The sequence below is a fragment of the Mobula hypostoma genome, chromosome 1 (assembly GCF_963921235.1).
Source record: "Mobula hypostoma chromosome 1, sMobHyp1.1, whole genome shotgun sequence".
In the NCBI taxonomy this organism is placed as follows: Eukaryota; Metazoa; Chordata; class Chondrichthyes; order Myliobatiformes; family Myliobatidae; genus Mobula; species Mobula hypostoma.
Window position 1 is genome coordinate 17,869,346 of NC_086097.1, and position 15,788 is coordinate 17,885,133.

At 44.1% G+C, this 15,788-nt stretch overlaps 1 protein-coding gene across 4 annotated transcripts in view; it reads left to right on the forward strand.

Moving 5' to 3' along the window:
- LOC134344379 (latent-transforming growth factor beta-binding protein 2-like) overlaps positions 1 to 15,788 on the forward strand; it is a 510,939-nt gene that overhangs the window by 414,340 nt on the left and 80,811 nt on the right. The window lies entirely within an intron of this gene.

Here is a 15,788-nt window from a genome sequence, read left to right on the forward strand (position 1 = left end):
AAACACCTTATTAAAATCTATGTAGATAACTGCTCTACCTTCATTAATCACCCACCTCACCTCATCAAAAAACTCTTATCCAGTTAGTAAGACACAACTTGTCCCATACAAAGCCATGCTGACACTCCCTACTTTAGCCATGGTTTTCCCAATGCTCATAAATCCTATCTCTAAGAATACTCTCTTTTAACTTCCTACCACTGATATGAGACTTATCAGTCTATAGTTTTCAGGATTATCCCTGGTAACCCTTAGGTTCCCCTTAAATATTTCTCCTTTTACCCTTAATCTGTGCCCTCTGGAAAAAAGTCTGCTTGCATTAACTTTATATATAAATTTTACAATATATATTAATGACTTGGATGAGGGAATTAAATGCAGCATCTCCAAGTTTGCGGATGACACGAAGCTGGGTGGCAGTGTTAGCAGTGAGGAGGATGCTAAGAGAATGCAGGGTGACTTGGATAGGTTGGGTGAGTGGGCAAACTCATAGCAGATGCAATTTAATGTGGATAAATGTGAAGTTATCCACTTAGGTGGCAAAAATAGGAAAACAGATTATTAACTGAATGGTGGCCGGTTAGGAAAAGGGGAGGTGCAACGAGACCTGGGTGTCATTATACACCAGTCATTGAAAGTGGGCATGCAGGTACAGCAGGCGGTGAAAAAGGCGAATGGTATGCTGGCATTTATAGCGAGAGGATTCGAGTACAGGAGCAGGGAGGTACTACTGCAGTTGTACAAGGCCTTGGTGAGACCACACCTGGAGTATTGTGTGCAGTTTTGGTCCCCTAATCTGAGGAAAGACATCTTTGCCATAGAGGGAGTACAAAGAAGGTTCACCAGATTGATTCCTGGGATGGCAGGACTTTCATATGAAGAAAGACTGGATGAACTGGGCTTGTACTCGTTGGAATTTAGAAGATTGAGGGGGGATCTGATTGAAACGTATAAAATCCTAAAGGGATTGGACAGGCTAGATGCAGGAAGATTGTTCCCGATGTTGGGGAAGTCCAGAACGAGGGGTCACAGTTTGAGGATAGAGGGGAAGCCTTTTAGGACCGAGATTAGGAAAAACTTCTTCATACAGAGAGTGGTGAATCTGTGGAATTCTCTGCCACAGGAAACAGTTGAGGCCAGTTCATTGGCTATGTTTAAGAGGGAGTTAGATATGGCCCTTGTGGCTACAGGGGTCAGGGGGTATGGAGGGAAGGCTGGGGCGGGGTTCTGAGTTGGATGATCAGCCATGATCATAATAAATGGCGGTGCAGGCTCGAAGGGCCGAATGGCCTACTCCTGCACCTATTTTCTATGTTTCTATATACCTTTTATAATTTTGTATACCTCCATCAAATGTTCTTGTTAATCACGTTAAGATGTGAAAACCACATATAGCTATGTATACAGGAGATGGGATGTTATGTTCAAATTGTATAAGACATTGGTGAGGCCTAATTTGGAATATTGTGCAGTCGACATTTCAGGCCGAGACCCTTCGTCAGGACTAACTGAAGGAAGAGTGAGTAAGGGATTTGAAAGTTGGAGGGGGAGGGGGAAATCCAAAATGATAGGAGAAGACAGGAGGGGGAGGGATAGAGCCAAGAGCTGGACAGGTGATAGGCAAAAGGGGATACGAGAGGATCATGGGACAGGAGGTCCGGGAAGAAAGACGGGAGGGGGGACCCAGAGGATGGGCAAGAGGTATATTCAGAGGGACAGAGGGAGAAAAAGGAGAGTGAGAGAAAGAATGTGTGCATAAAAATAAGTAACAGATGGGGTACGAGGGGGAGGTGGAACCTTAGCGCAAGTTAGAGAAGTCGATGTTCATGCCATCAGGTTGGAGGCTACCCAGACGGAATATAAGGTGTTGTTCCTCCAACCTGAGTGTGGCTTCATCTTTACAGTAGAGGAGGCCGTGGATAGACATGTCAGAATGGGAATGGGATGTGGAATTAAAATGTGTGGCCACTGGGAGATCCTGCTTTCTCTGGCGGACAGAGCGTAGATGTTCAGCAAAGCGGTCTCCCAGTCTGCGTCGGGTCTCGCCAATATATAAAAGGCCACATCGGGAGCACCGGACGCAGTATATCACCCCAGTCGACTCACAGGTGAATCCTGAGGCACATCCTGAGAGCAGATGCAGCGCTCCCTACGCAACTCCCTTGTCCATTCGTCCCCCCCATCCCTCCCCACTGATCTCCCTCCTGGCACTTATCCGTGTAAGCGGAACAAGTGCTACACATGCCCTTACACTTCCTCCCTTACCACCATTCAGGGCCCCAAACAGACCTTCCAGGTGAGGCAACACTTCACCTGTGAGTCGACTGGGGTGATATACTGCGTCCGGTGCTCCCGATGTGGCCTTTTATTTATTGGCGAGACCTGATGCAGACTGGGAGACCGCTTTGCTGAACATCTACACTCTGTCCGCCAGAGAAAGCAGGATCTCCCAGTGGCCACACATTTTAGTTCCACATCCCATTCCCATTCTGACATGTCTATCCACGGCCTCCTCTACTGTAAAGATGAAGCCACACTCAGGTTGGAGGAACAACACCTTATATTCCGTCTGGGTAGCCTCCAACCTGATGGCATGAACATCGACTTCTCTAACTTCCGCTAAGGTTCCACCTCCCCCTCGTACCCCATCTGTTACTTATTTTAATGCACACATTCTTTCTCTCACTCTCCTTTTTCTCCCTCTGTCCCTCTGAATATACCTCTTGCCCATCCTCTGGGTCCCCCCCCCCCTTGTCTTTCTTCCCGGACCTCCTGTCCCAAGATCTTCTCATATCCCCTTTTGCCTCTCACCTGTCCAGCTCTTGGCTCTATCCCTCCCCCTCCTATCATTTTGGATCTCCCCTTCCCCCTCCAACTCTCAAATCCGTTACTCACTCTTCCTTCAGTTAGTCCTGACGAAGGGTCTCGGCCTGAAACGTCGACTGCACCTCTTCCTACAGATGCTGCCTGGCCTGCTGCGTTCACCAACAACTTTAATGTGTGTTGCTTGAATTTCCAGCATCTGCAGAATTCCTCGTGTTTGCATATATCCTTTACTGTTTAATTCCAAGATATTCAGAGGGCAGTTAAACGTCATTGGTGATATGGGCTGGTGTCAAAGACATGAACTTTCTCAAAGAACGCAATGGAACATTTGTGAATATGATAGTTTAAGTGCATTATAATCATTTACTCTTAATCACTTCACTACTCCCTCTTCCAAATGGTTACATAACTAAATTCTGAGAATTCAACTAAGTCTCTAGAATTTTCCCATTTTAGGTACTCAGAGAATTGAAAATAACTTACACTCAGATTTTATGGATCCTTAAGTGGCTAATAAGGCATATGTGGAAACAGCAGACTCTTCCTTATATAGAGCAGATAGTGGTTGATGGGATTGGTTGGTGTACAGGTTGAAGGGTGGCTGGCTTCTTTTGCCACAACCACAGGATCTTGATGATTTTAATATTATTGTGAATGCTGTTTCTCCACTTTGAGTAGTAGTGGACCTGATATTCCCAAACCAGTGAGTTGTTTTTTTTATATTATATATATATATATATATATAAAAAATATATTTCAAATAATTAATTTATTTATTTTTTCCCCTCATCCCTTATGGGTGATGTGTATATGCATTTTTCCCTCAATCGTGGGTCCTCCACCAGAGGCCTGGGAGCTTAAAGGTTCAGCGCAGTATCCTTGCTGTTCCTAGTAGTGCGCTCTTCTGCACTGAGATCCCAGATGTTGTTCCTGTGATTTGTTGGAACCAATCTCCCAGTCCAAGTGTCACAGCTCCAAATGCTCCTATCACCATTGGGATTACTCTGGGTTTAATCTTGCACATCTTTTATATCTGCTTTTTCAAGTCCTGTTATTTCTCCATTTTCTCATATTCTTTCTTCCTGATATTACTGTCGTTTGCAATTGCCACATCTATTACTATTGCTTTCTTCTGTTCCTTGTCCAGCATTACTATGTCTGGCTGGTTGGCCATTACCTGCTTATCAGTCTGTATTTGGAAGTCCCACAGGACTTTCTCCTCTACCTTCTCGGGTGGTTCCCATTTGGACTTGGGAGTGTCCAATCCATACTCAGAGCGGATGTTCCTGTACACAATTCCTGCAACTTGATTGTGTCATTCAGTGTATGCTGTCCCTGCCTGCATTTGCACCCTGCTACTATGTGCTGGATGGTTTCAGCAGATTCAATGCACAGTTTGCATCTTGGGTCTTGTCTGGTGTGATGTGATAGCTAGACCCCAAGAACAATGTATTTTTTTTATATAGGCTTTAAATCTTTTCCCCAGTCATCCTGGTAAAGGCTTTCCCTGATAAAGCTCTGAGTGTGCAACTACAGATTACAAACAGAAAGACACTGAAAGACAGATGAGTTTGTCATATGGATTGGACAATTTAGTTATAGATTGTAAATCACAAAGCTGTACAATAGTTCACTGTCTGGTTGATGTTCTTGAAAAGGGAGGTGAGTGTGGTAGTTCAGGTTTGGGGAGCAAGAGTGAAGAGGCTCAGGTACCCTACCTCCACTGAACCTTATTTCTCGGTTGCTAATTACTGGTGACAGATGTAACTACCCATAAAATTCTCCAAATGACTGTCATGTCCACAGAGACTGCAAATCTGTACAAAGAAAAAAAAAATCAGCATTCATAAAATTTGCTTAATAGCAGGTTTTCTTTATTGTCAGGTGCTACTATTTATTATCAAGAGGGGGACAGTTGACCGTTATAGAGTCAGTATTGCATTTTGACCCAACTTATCCATGTCAACCATTGTCCTATGAGCTCATCCTATCTGCCTGTGTTTAGCCCATAGCCCTCTAAAACTCTCCTATCTGTGTACTTGTCTAGATTACTTTTAAACTTTGCTCATAAGACCGTAAGACGTAGGAGCAGAATTAGGCTGAATCTGCTCTGCCATTTCCTTTAATGCCCTGACCGAACAAGAAACTATCAACTTTCACCTTAAATATACTCACCATCTGGGTCTCCACCGCAGTCTGTGGCAGAGCATTCAACAGATTCACCACTCTCTGGCAAAAAAAAAAAATCCTCTGTACCTCCACTCTAAAGGGTCTCTCCTCAATTTTGAGGCTTCGCCCTCTAGTTCCAGATACACCCACCAGAGAAAACATCCCCTCTACATCCCCCCATCTAGTTCTTTCAACATGTAGTTCGATGAGATCCCCTCTTTTCCCAAAGAGTACAGGTGCAAAGCAGCCAAAGAGTCCTCATATGTTAATCCCTTCATTCCCAGAATCATCCTTAGAAACCTCCTCTAGACTCTCTCCAATGAGAACACATCTTGTGCACATCTCAAGCACTATTCCTCACAGCTCATTGCAAATACCCAGCACCTTTTGTGTGAAGAAGCTGCACAATGTCTCTTTTAAATCTTGCCTTTTAAACCTATACCCTCTGGTTTTTAAGCACACTCTTCCCGGGGAAAAGATTTTGTGCTTTCATCCTGTCTATGTCCTCATGATTGTGTATACTTCTATCAGGTCACCCCTCAATCTCCTATATTTCAGGGAATAAAGTCTACACAACCTTTCCAGTGACTTGGACCCTGAGTCCAAGTAACATCCTGAGAAAGCTTTCTGATTTAATAGCATCTTTCCTATAACAAGGTAACTAAGACCGTACACAGTACTCCAAGTGAGACCTCACCAACATCTTCTATAACTGTAACACAACTTCCCAACTCCTGTACTTAGTGTCCTGATTGTTGGAAGGCCAGTGTGCAAATGCCTTCTTCACCACCCTGCCTACCTGAGATGTTGCTTTCCGCAGACTATGATTTTGTACTCCAAGGTCATTGTTGCATAACACTCTTCAGGACCTACCATTCACTGTGGAAGACCTACCCTGTTTTAATTTCCCGAAATGCAGTACCTCACATTTCTGGACTGAAAGCCTTTTGTTAATCCTCAGCCCACATACAACACCTAGTTGTTCAAGATCACTCTGTAATTTTTTTCATATCCCCATATGGTATCTAGAACACCATCTATTTCAGGTATCACCTACAAGCCTCCTACCTATGCTTTGTATATTCATATTGTTTATATAAATTAAAAACAAGGGTCCCAGCATCAACCCTTACGGCACATCACCAGACATGCCCCCAGTTCGAGAAATAACTTTCAGCTATCAGCCTCTTGCTTCCTACCACTGAGCTAATTACGAATCCAGTCAACTACCTCCCTCTGGATCCAGGAAACTAATCTTCCAGACTAGCATGCCATGAGGGACCTTGACAAAGGCCATATAGACAACATCCACTGTCTTACTCTCATCTACTCTTTTAGTTACCTCTTCGAAGAACTCCAAGGAATTTTTCAGACACCACCCCCTATGTACAAAACCATACTAATGGCCCCAAATCAGACCTTGCCTCTTCAAATGTTGATACATCCTGTCCCTCATTATCCTCTCCAGCAATTTACCCATCACTGATGTCAGACTCACCAACCTATAGTTTAATAACTTGTTTTTCTATCTTTTTAAAAGTGGTGCCATATTAGCCACTTCCATCCTCCAGAATGGCACCTGTGGCCAGAATTGAAGTAAAAATTTCTCCAAGGCCATTAAATTTTCTTTCCTGGCTTTCCTCAATGTTTGGGTGTGCACCAAGACAGGCCTTGGGTATTTATCCATCTTAATGTAGTTTACGGCCTCCAATACCTCTTCCCTGCTAATCAATATGTTTTCCAAGACATCACCGGTCATTGCCCTCATTTCTTTAGCTTCTTTCACTTTCTCCATAGTAAACACTGAAGAGAAATATTCGTGAAAAAAAATCTCTTCCATTTCTTTGGCATCCACACACAGACAGCAATGCTGATCTTTAAGGGATGGATTCTTCCGTAGCCAATCTTTGACACTTAATATACTCAAAGAATCTTCTACGATTTTGGTTCCTCTCACCTGGCAGATGCTTTTCTTATCCTCTTTTTGCCTTCCTAATTCCCAATGTAGGGAAGTTGAAATCTCCCACAAACTATCCACGATCTCTACACATCTACTCCTCCAATTCCAGCAGAGTACTCGGGGTCTATTAGGCCTTTAGCAAGGCCTTTGACAAGGTCCCACGTGGGACGTTGGTCCAGAAGCTGAAGGTTCAGTCGCTTGGTATTCAGGTTGAAATAGTAAATTGGATTAAATATCAGATTTGTGGGAGAAGCCAAAGATTGGTAGCAGATAGTTGCCTCTGACTGGAGACTTGTGACTAGTAGTGTGTTGCAGGGATTGGTGCTGGGTCCATTTGTTGTTTGTCATCTATATCAATGACCTAGATGATAATGCAGTAAATTGGAACAGCAAATATGCTAATGCCACCAAGATTAGGTAAGCGAGGAAGTCTATCAAAGATTGCAGTGAGATCGGGAACGGTTGGAAAAATGGTCTGTAAAATTGCAGATGGAACCTAATGCAGATAAGCATGAGGTATTGCACATTTGGAGGACAAGCCCATGTAGGACGTACTACGTAGGTAGTAGGACACTGCGGAGTGTGGTAGAAGAGAGGGATCTGAGGAAACAGATCCATAACTCCTGGAAAATGGCGTCATAGGCAGATGGGTCATGAAGAGCCTTTGGTATATTGGCCTTCATAAATTAAAGTATTGAGTACAGGAATTGGAATGTTATGTTGAAGTTGGAATATTGTGTCTAGTTCTGATCACCTACCTACAGGAAAAATGTAAGTAAATGAAACCCCTTGGTTTTCTTGGCTGCATAAGTCTAGGGAAAACAACCTCCAGCCCCACCAAACTCATGAGATTGAGGCACTCTCCCACCCCATTTTGATCATACCTCCTCTTATTTCCTTGATTCTGCTTGGCAGCCACGACCTCAACTAATTCATAAGCCTTTTTCAGCTCCCTTCTCATATCAGACACATACTTAAGATAAGTCTTCAGTTGTAGATCTTCCTCGCTCCCAAAACAGAGGCCGATGGGCAACCTTGCAAGTACCTGGTAACATCATTTCACGTACAGTTGTAGCAGTGGAACAGATGTCCAATATGTTGACTTCACTTGTTCTTTTTGCTGATCTCCAAGGTTCTGAGCATGTCTAGCAAGGTCCACTTAAACCTCTTGGGCTGAGATCACCCTGCGGGTGCTAAGGCATAGTCCTCAACTTCTCGTCTCCAAGCATGCTCAGTAACTCATGTATGAGCCTACTCTCGAAATCCCGTCCCAGATCACTATGTATAGTCATAGTAGTCATAGTCATACTTTATTGATCCCGGGGAAAATTGGTTTTCGTTACAGTTGCACCATAAATAATTAAATAGTAATAAAACCATAAATAGTTAAATAGTATTATGTAAATTATGCCAGGAAATAAGTCCAGGACCAGCCTATTGGCTTAGGGTGTCTGACCCTCCAAGGGAGGAGTTGTAAAGTTTGATGGCCACAGGCAGGAATGACTTCCTATGACGCTCAGTGTTGCATCTCGGTGGAATGAGTCTTTGGCTGAAAGTACTCCTGTGCCCAACCAGTACATTATGTAGTGGATGGGAGACATTGTCCAAGATGGCATGCAACTTGGACAGCATCCTCTTTTCAGACACCACCGTCAGAGAGTCCAGTTCCATCCCCACAACATCAGTGGCCTTACGAATGAGTTTGTTGATTCTGTTGGTGTCTGCCTGGGAAGGCCATAATAAATGAAATACTTCTCCCATAACACTTTGGCCACCATGGACGCCCTCTGATCCTTGGTAGGGAAAGCTTGCGCATATCTGGTGTAGTGATCCGTAATGACCAAGATATTCGCCATGTTGCTGGCATCTGGCTCTATTGACAGGAAATCCATACAAGGGGCCCTGAACCCTGCAAGTGGGACAACAGAGTGGCCCTATGAGCAGCCTTTTCCGCTGTGTACATCAAATATATGACTTGCAGCACTCCTCGACCCTGGCCTCATCCGGGGCCAGAAGAACCGATCTCTGAGCAATCCATGGGTCTTGTCAACCCCCAAATGGCCGGAATCATCATGAAGCGACTTCAACACAATCCTCTGATACTTCTCAGGCAAAACCAGCTGAGAACACTGAGGCCAGTCCGGAGGTGACATGACCCAATGTAGGATCTACTTCCTCAACTCCAATCTAGGCTGTTCTGTCAGTAATTTAGACACCACAGTGTGTTTCATCCTCTCCGCTTGGGCCATCTCTCCTTTTTCGACCGCTGACCAAATGGTACCAATGCCCAGGTCATCTCGCTGAGCAGCTGCCACTTCCCCAGGACACAATTCCAGCAACTGGTCTGTCTTCAGAGTAGTCAGGTTGCAGTAAGCTTGTGGAATTGCGCCATCAGAAGCTCCCAATTGATCTACCGCTCGATCCTGCCCTTGACTTTCCTCTGCCTTCACCATGATGGAAAACTGGCACATGACTTTCACTCCCGGGACAGGAATGCTCTCCCACTCTCCGTCCCCGTCCAACCCATCATGAGAATGTCGGAACAATGCATCGGCATCAATGTTTCTGCTTCCCAGCCAGTCCTTCAGGCTGAAATTGTAGACAGACAACTCCGCCAAGTACCGATGGCCTGTGGTGTCCAATTTCACTTAGGATAGGATATAAGTTAGGAGACTGTTGTCTGTCCTCACCTCAAACTTGGCATCATAGAGGTAGTCACTTATCCACCACAGCCAATTTCAATGCCTGGAACTCTAACTTGTGTGAGGGATGGTTTTTCTCAGAGGGTGACAGACTCCGGCTGACAAATGCAACAGGTCTCAACCTGGTGCCCTGATCCTGATACAGGACACCCCCTAAGCCCTCTCTGCTTGCATCCGTATGCTGTAGATACGGCAATTGGGGGTCTGCAAAAGCAAGCACAGCTGCTTTTGTCAGCAGCTCCTTCAGTGACTGAAAAGCCTCTTCACATTTCTCATCCCACCTCGCTACGAAGGGCCAAGATAATCTTTACCCTCCTCTCCTTTTGTTCTCCTCCCTTTCTTCCCCAAAGGAGGTAACCGCACAGAAGCTGATCACACTTTCACGTAGTCCTTCACGAACCTTCGATAATAGCCACAAAACCCAAGGAATGAACATAAAGCGCTCACAGTCTGGGGCCTTGGCCATGGGGTCACCACCTCTATCTTAGATGGACCTGTAACTACTCCACTTTATGAGATTATGTGCCCAACATAGTTGACAGATGCCTTGCAGAGCTGGCATTTGTCCAGGGAAAGTTTTAACCCTTCAGCTTTCAGGCGGCCCAGTACCTAAAGTAGCCTTGCTTCATGTTCCTCCAAGGTGGACCCGAACTCTATGAGATCATCCCGATACACCAGTACCTCAAGCAAGTTCATAACCCCCACCATTTCTCCATGACATGCTGGAAAGTCTCAAAGGTGCCCAATATGCCCTGGGGCATCCTTTCAAACTGGAAGAATCCCAGTGGACATATAAATGCCATCTCCTCTTTGTCAGCCTCACTCATAGGGATCTGGTAATACCCATTCCTCAAGTCCAGCACAATGAATCACTTCGCACCACTCAGAAAGGTCAACATTTCTTTGATCCTCAGGACCATATACTGGACAGGGATGGTACACCTGTTCAGTGTCCTATAGTCTACACATACCTGTATCTTCCCATTCTTCTTCCTGGCCACTACAGATGCACAGGGGCTTCGGGATTCAATGCTGATCCCAGTTTCCTTCAACTTACACAAATGCTGCCAAACGTCTTCCACTTCTGCAGGTGCCAGTTGCCATGACCTTTCTCTGAACGGAATGTCCTCGGTCACCCGGATGGTATAGTGAATGCTCTTGGAACAACCCACATCAAACTCGGCAGTAGAAAAAACACCTTCCACTTTCAATATCTTCCCTACCATCCTCTCTTCCAAACTGCAGGTACCAGGGAGTCCCCAAAGTTAAATGACTCAGCAGTCAACTTTCCCTTTTTTGGAGAGAGTTTCTCCCCAGCTTGTTTCACAGGGACACTAGACATTACCGTCACTGGGAAGAGGTGTACCAGGGGCATCCCCCATTTGAAGGTGACCTCCCTCTTCATAGTGTTCCTGACAATCACTGCCATCCTGTTCACCTGTACAACCAAGGGCTTCTACAGTTCGGACCTCACCAGTACCCCAGCAGGTAAGCCTGACTCCTCTTTGTGGTCTTCCGGAGCATCCACCAAGAGGGTCTCGGCCTCAGGCATTCTGGGAAATTTGGAATTTCCCATCACACTCTCTACTTCCCCAGGCTGTAACACGACTGGTTTTGATTTGGTGAACCACATAGTCCTTGCCGAAGCTTGTTATCCGGCCCAGTGCAGACATGCCCTTCCTCAAAAGCAGCTCGAAACACTGGGTGAATGGACAATGTTTTCAGAAAGCGCCCTCCAACTCTCTCCTTGCAGGCTTCCATTAGCCTCCTCACAATAAGAGTATTTGTCCCCACAAGAATTGAAACTCCACCCTTCTCAACGGGATCCAGACAAAGCAGCGCTAATATATCAAGGACTTTCAGCTGCTCCCAAAATGTATGACCATACACTTCCTAACACTGTATTCCATCTGCATTTTTTTGCATATTCTCCTAATCTGTCTGTGTCCTTCTGTAGCCTCTCTACTTTGTAATAATCTTTCAAGTAGCACTAGATTCTGGAATGGTACTGGAAGACTGGATAATTGCAAATGTCACTCCACTCTTCAAGAAGGGGGAGAAGCAGAAGAAAGGAAACTATAAGCCAGTTAGTCTGATCTCAGTGGTTGGGAAGATGTTGGAGTTGATTATTAAGGGTGAGGTCTCAGAGTTCTTGGAGGCACATGATAAAATAGGCCATAGTCACCATGGTTTCCTCAAGGGAAAGTCTTGATTGACAAATCTGTTGGAATTCTTTGAAGAAATACCAAGCAGGATACGCAAAGGAGAATTGCTTGATGTTGTATACTTGGATTTTTAGAAGTCCTTTGACAAGGTGTCACACATGAGGCTGCTTAACACGCTATGAGTGCATGATATTACAGGAAGGATTCTAGCATGGATAAAGCAATGGCTGATTGGCAGGAGGAAAATATTGGGAATAAAGGGGCTTTTTCTGCTTGGCTGCTGGTGACTAGTGTTCTACTGGGGTCTGTAATTGGGACCGATTCTTTCTACATAATGTGTCAATGATTCGGATGATGAAATAGATGGCTTTCTTGCAAAGTTTGCAGATGATATGAAGATAGGTGGAAGGGCAGTTAGTTTTGAGGAAGTAGAGAGGCTATAGAATGACTTAGACAGATTAGGAGAATGGGCAAAGAAGTGACAGATGGAAAACAGTGTCGGGAAGTATAAAGTCTGTACTTTGGCAGAGGAAATGAAAGGGTAGTCTATTTACTAAATAGAGAGAAAATACAAAATACTGAGGTGCAAAGAGATTTGAAAGTCCTTATGTAGGATTCCGTAAAGGTTAATTTGCAGGTTGAGTCTATGGTGAGGAAGGCAAATGTGATGTTAGCATTCATTTCAAGAGGACTAGAATATAAAAGCGAGGATGTAATGTTGAGACTTTATAAAGCACTAGTGAGGACTCACTTGGAGAACTATGAGTAGTTTTGGGCCCCTTATCTTAGAAAGGGTGTGCTGAGGGTGGAGAGGGTTCAAAGGAGGTTCACAAAAATGATTCCAGGATTGAATGGCTTATCACATGAAGAGTGTTTGATATCTCTAGGCCTGTATTCACTAGAATTCAGAAGATTGAGAGGTGATCTCATTGAAACTCATTGAATGGTGAAAGGTCTTGATTAAGTGGGTGTAGAGAGGATATTTCTTATGGTGGAGAGTCTAAGACCAGAGGCCACAGCTTAGAGTGGTGTCCTTTCAAAATTGAGATGAGGAGGAATCCCTTTAGCTAGAGAATGGTGGATCTGTAGAATTCATTGCCACAGGCAGCTGTGGAGTCCAAATCTTTATGTATATTTAAGGCAGAGGTTGATAGATTCTTGATTGGTCAGGGCATGAAGAGATATAGGGAAAAGGCAGGAGTTTGGAGCTGAGAGGAAAATTGGATCAGCCATGATGAAATGGTGGAGCAGACTCGATTGGCCAAATGACCTAATTCTGCTCCTATATCTTTTGGTCTTGTAACTTTATAAACTTCTACCGGTAAACCCTGAGCTTCAGCACTCTGGAGAAAACAATCCAAGTTTATCCAACCTCTCCTTAAATCTAATTCCTTCTAATCCAGGTAATGCATCCTGGTAAACCTTTTCTGAACTCTCCACATCCTTGCTGTAATGGGGTGACCAGAACTGTACACAGTACTTTAAATGTGGCTTCACCAAAGTTTTATACAACAGCATGACTTCCTGATTCTTGTATTCTACACCTCTAGCAATGAAAGCAAGCATGCCCTATGACTTCTTTACCGTTCTGTCTACTTCTGTTACCACTTTCAGAGAGTATGGTCTTGATCCCCCTAGGTTCCTCTTTTAACTCTGTACTTTACCCTTCTGTTTGACCTCATAACTCCAACTGCCGTGTCTCCTCACCGCATAAGTGATCTCCTGTGTATCTTGCTGGATCCTTTGATAACTTTCATTACTGACCAAAATTATGCCATCTGCAAACTTAACAACCAACACTTCTACAGTTTCATCATTTGTATATATAACAATCAACAGCAATCCCAGCACTGATCACTGTGGAACACCACTGGCCACAAACCTCCGGCTGGAAATAACACCCTCCCACCACTACCCCTGTTTTTATTGGGTGTCAATTTTGAATCAAAACTACCAATTCACTGAAGATCATGTGCATCTGAATCTTCCTGATCAACTCAGCATCTCACCCTAGCCATGGACTTTTTACACTCCTCCCATCTGGTAGGCGCTACAGGAGCCTCCACTCCTACACCAGCAGGCACAGGAAGAGCTTCTTCCCTGAGGCTGTGACCCTGCTGAACCTCACATCACAGTGCTAAGCAGTATTGCACCCATATTGTACTGTCTCAGTACTTTTATATTTGTGTGCTGTAGCACTTACTTTTCATTGCAGTTATTTTGTAAATAACACTATTCTTTGCATTTCTGGTCAGATGCTAACTGCGTTTCATTGACTTTGTATCTGTACTCGGCACAATGACAATAACGTTGAATTTAATCTAACCTAATAGGAGATGTTGTCGAATGCTTTACTAAAATCCATGTAGACAATATCCACCATACAATCCTTATCACTCACCTTGGTCATCTCCTCAAAAACTCAGTCAGGTTAGTGAAATAACCTGTTCTATATAAAGCTGTCCTGATTGATTCTTGCAACACACATCAAAGTTGCTGGTGAATGCAGCAGGCCGGGCAGCATCTCTAGGAAGAGGTACAGTCGACGTTTCGGGCCGAGACCCTTCATCAGGACTAACTGAAAGAAGAGCTAGTAAGAGATTTGGGAGGGGGAGGGGGAGATCCAAAATGTTAGGAGAAGACAGGAGGGGGAGGGATGGAACCAAGAGCCAGAAAGTTGTTTGGCAAATGGGATACTAGGCTGGAGAAGGGGGAGGATCATGGGACGAGAGGCCTAGGGAGAAAGAAAGGGGGGGTGGGGAAGCCCAGAGGATGGGCAAGGAGTTATAGTAAGAGGGACAGAGGGAGAAGACTTCTCCTATCATTTTGGATCTCCCCCTCCCCCTCCCACTTTCAAATCTCTTACTAGCTCTTTCAGTTAGTCCTGACAAAGGGTCTCGGCCCGAAACGTCGACTGTACCTCTTCCTAGAGATGCTGCCTGGCCTGCTGCGTTCACCAGCAACTTTGATGTGTGTTGCTTGAATTTCCAGCATCTGCAGAATTCCTCGTGTTTGCCTGATTGATTCCAATTAGGCTGTGCTTTTCCAAATGCTCATAAATTCTATCCCTACAATCCTCTCCAGTAACTTTGCTACCACTGATAAGGTACTTGCCAGCCTATGATTTCCTGGATTATCCCTATTTTCCTTCTTAAATAAAGTTCTCTGATTTTCCTTTCTCACATTTATTTAGAATATATGCATATTTTACATTCCATTCAACTAGACCTTGCCTTCATTTTTTTTATTCCAGCTTCATCGCCGGTCATGCATACAGCCAGTTACAGTTGCTCCGTAGTTTCTTACTTTTAAACTTTTTAACTTAGTTATTTGTTGTTTTTTTTTTCTCACGGTAACTTGTTGAAGCTGCACCCTCTCTAACATGCTAGTGGAAAGAGTTTTACTTGTTTTTTTAGCACTGGAATACTGTGGCCATCAAACTTTACAACTCCTCCCCTGGAGGGTCAGACACCCTGAGCCAATAGGCTGGTCCCGGACTTATTTCATAATTTACTGGCATAATTTACATATTATTATTTAACTATTTATGGTTCTATTACTACTTATTATTTATGGTGCAACTGTAATGAAAACCAATTTCCCCCGGGATCAATAAAGTATGACTATGACTATCCAGCAGCTGAGAAAACTGATTGCCCAGATCCTGCAGAGAAACAATTGAGGAGACTGATGAAATCACTGTTAATAAAAATAATGGTGGTAAATAAGATTGACAACTCCCCTAGAGCAGGTGATATTACACTAGGAATTTAAAGTAGATGAAAACTTCCCAAAGTTTTATTTGATTCATGAAACATTCCTTAGATTGGTGAATTGCACTTACCAATCAGGTATTTGAGAAAGGTCGGAGAGGGCAGTTTACCTAACATCTAAAATACTATGATCTATAACTAGGAATAACAGCTAATGAACAGGTTAATATGCATAATCATATAGAACACGGAA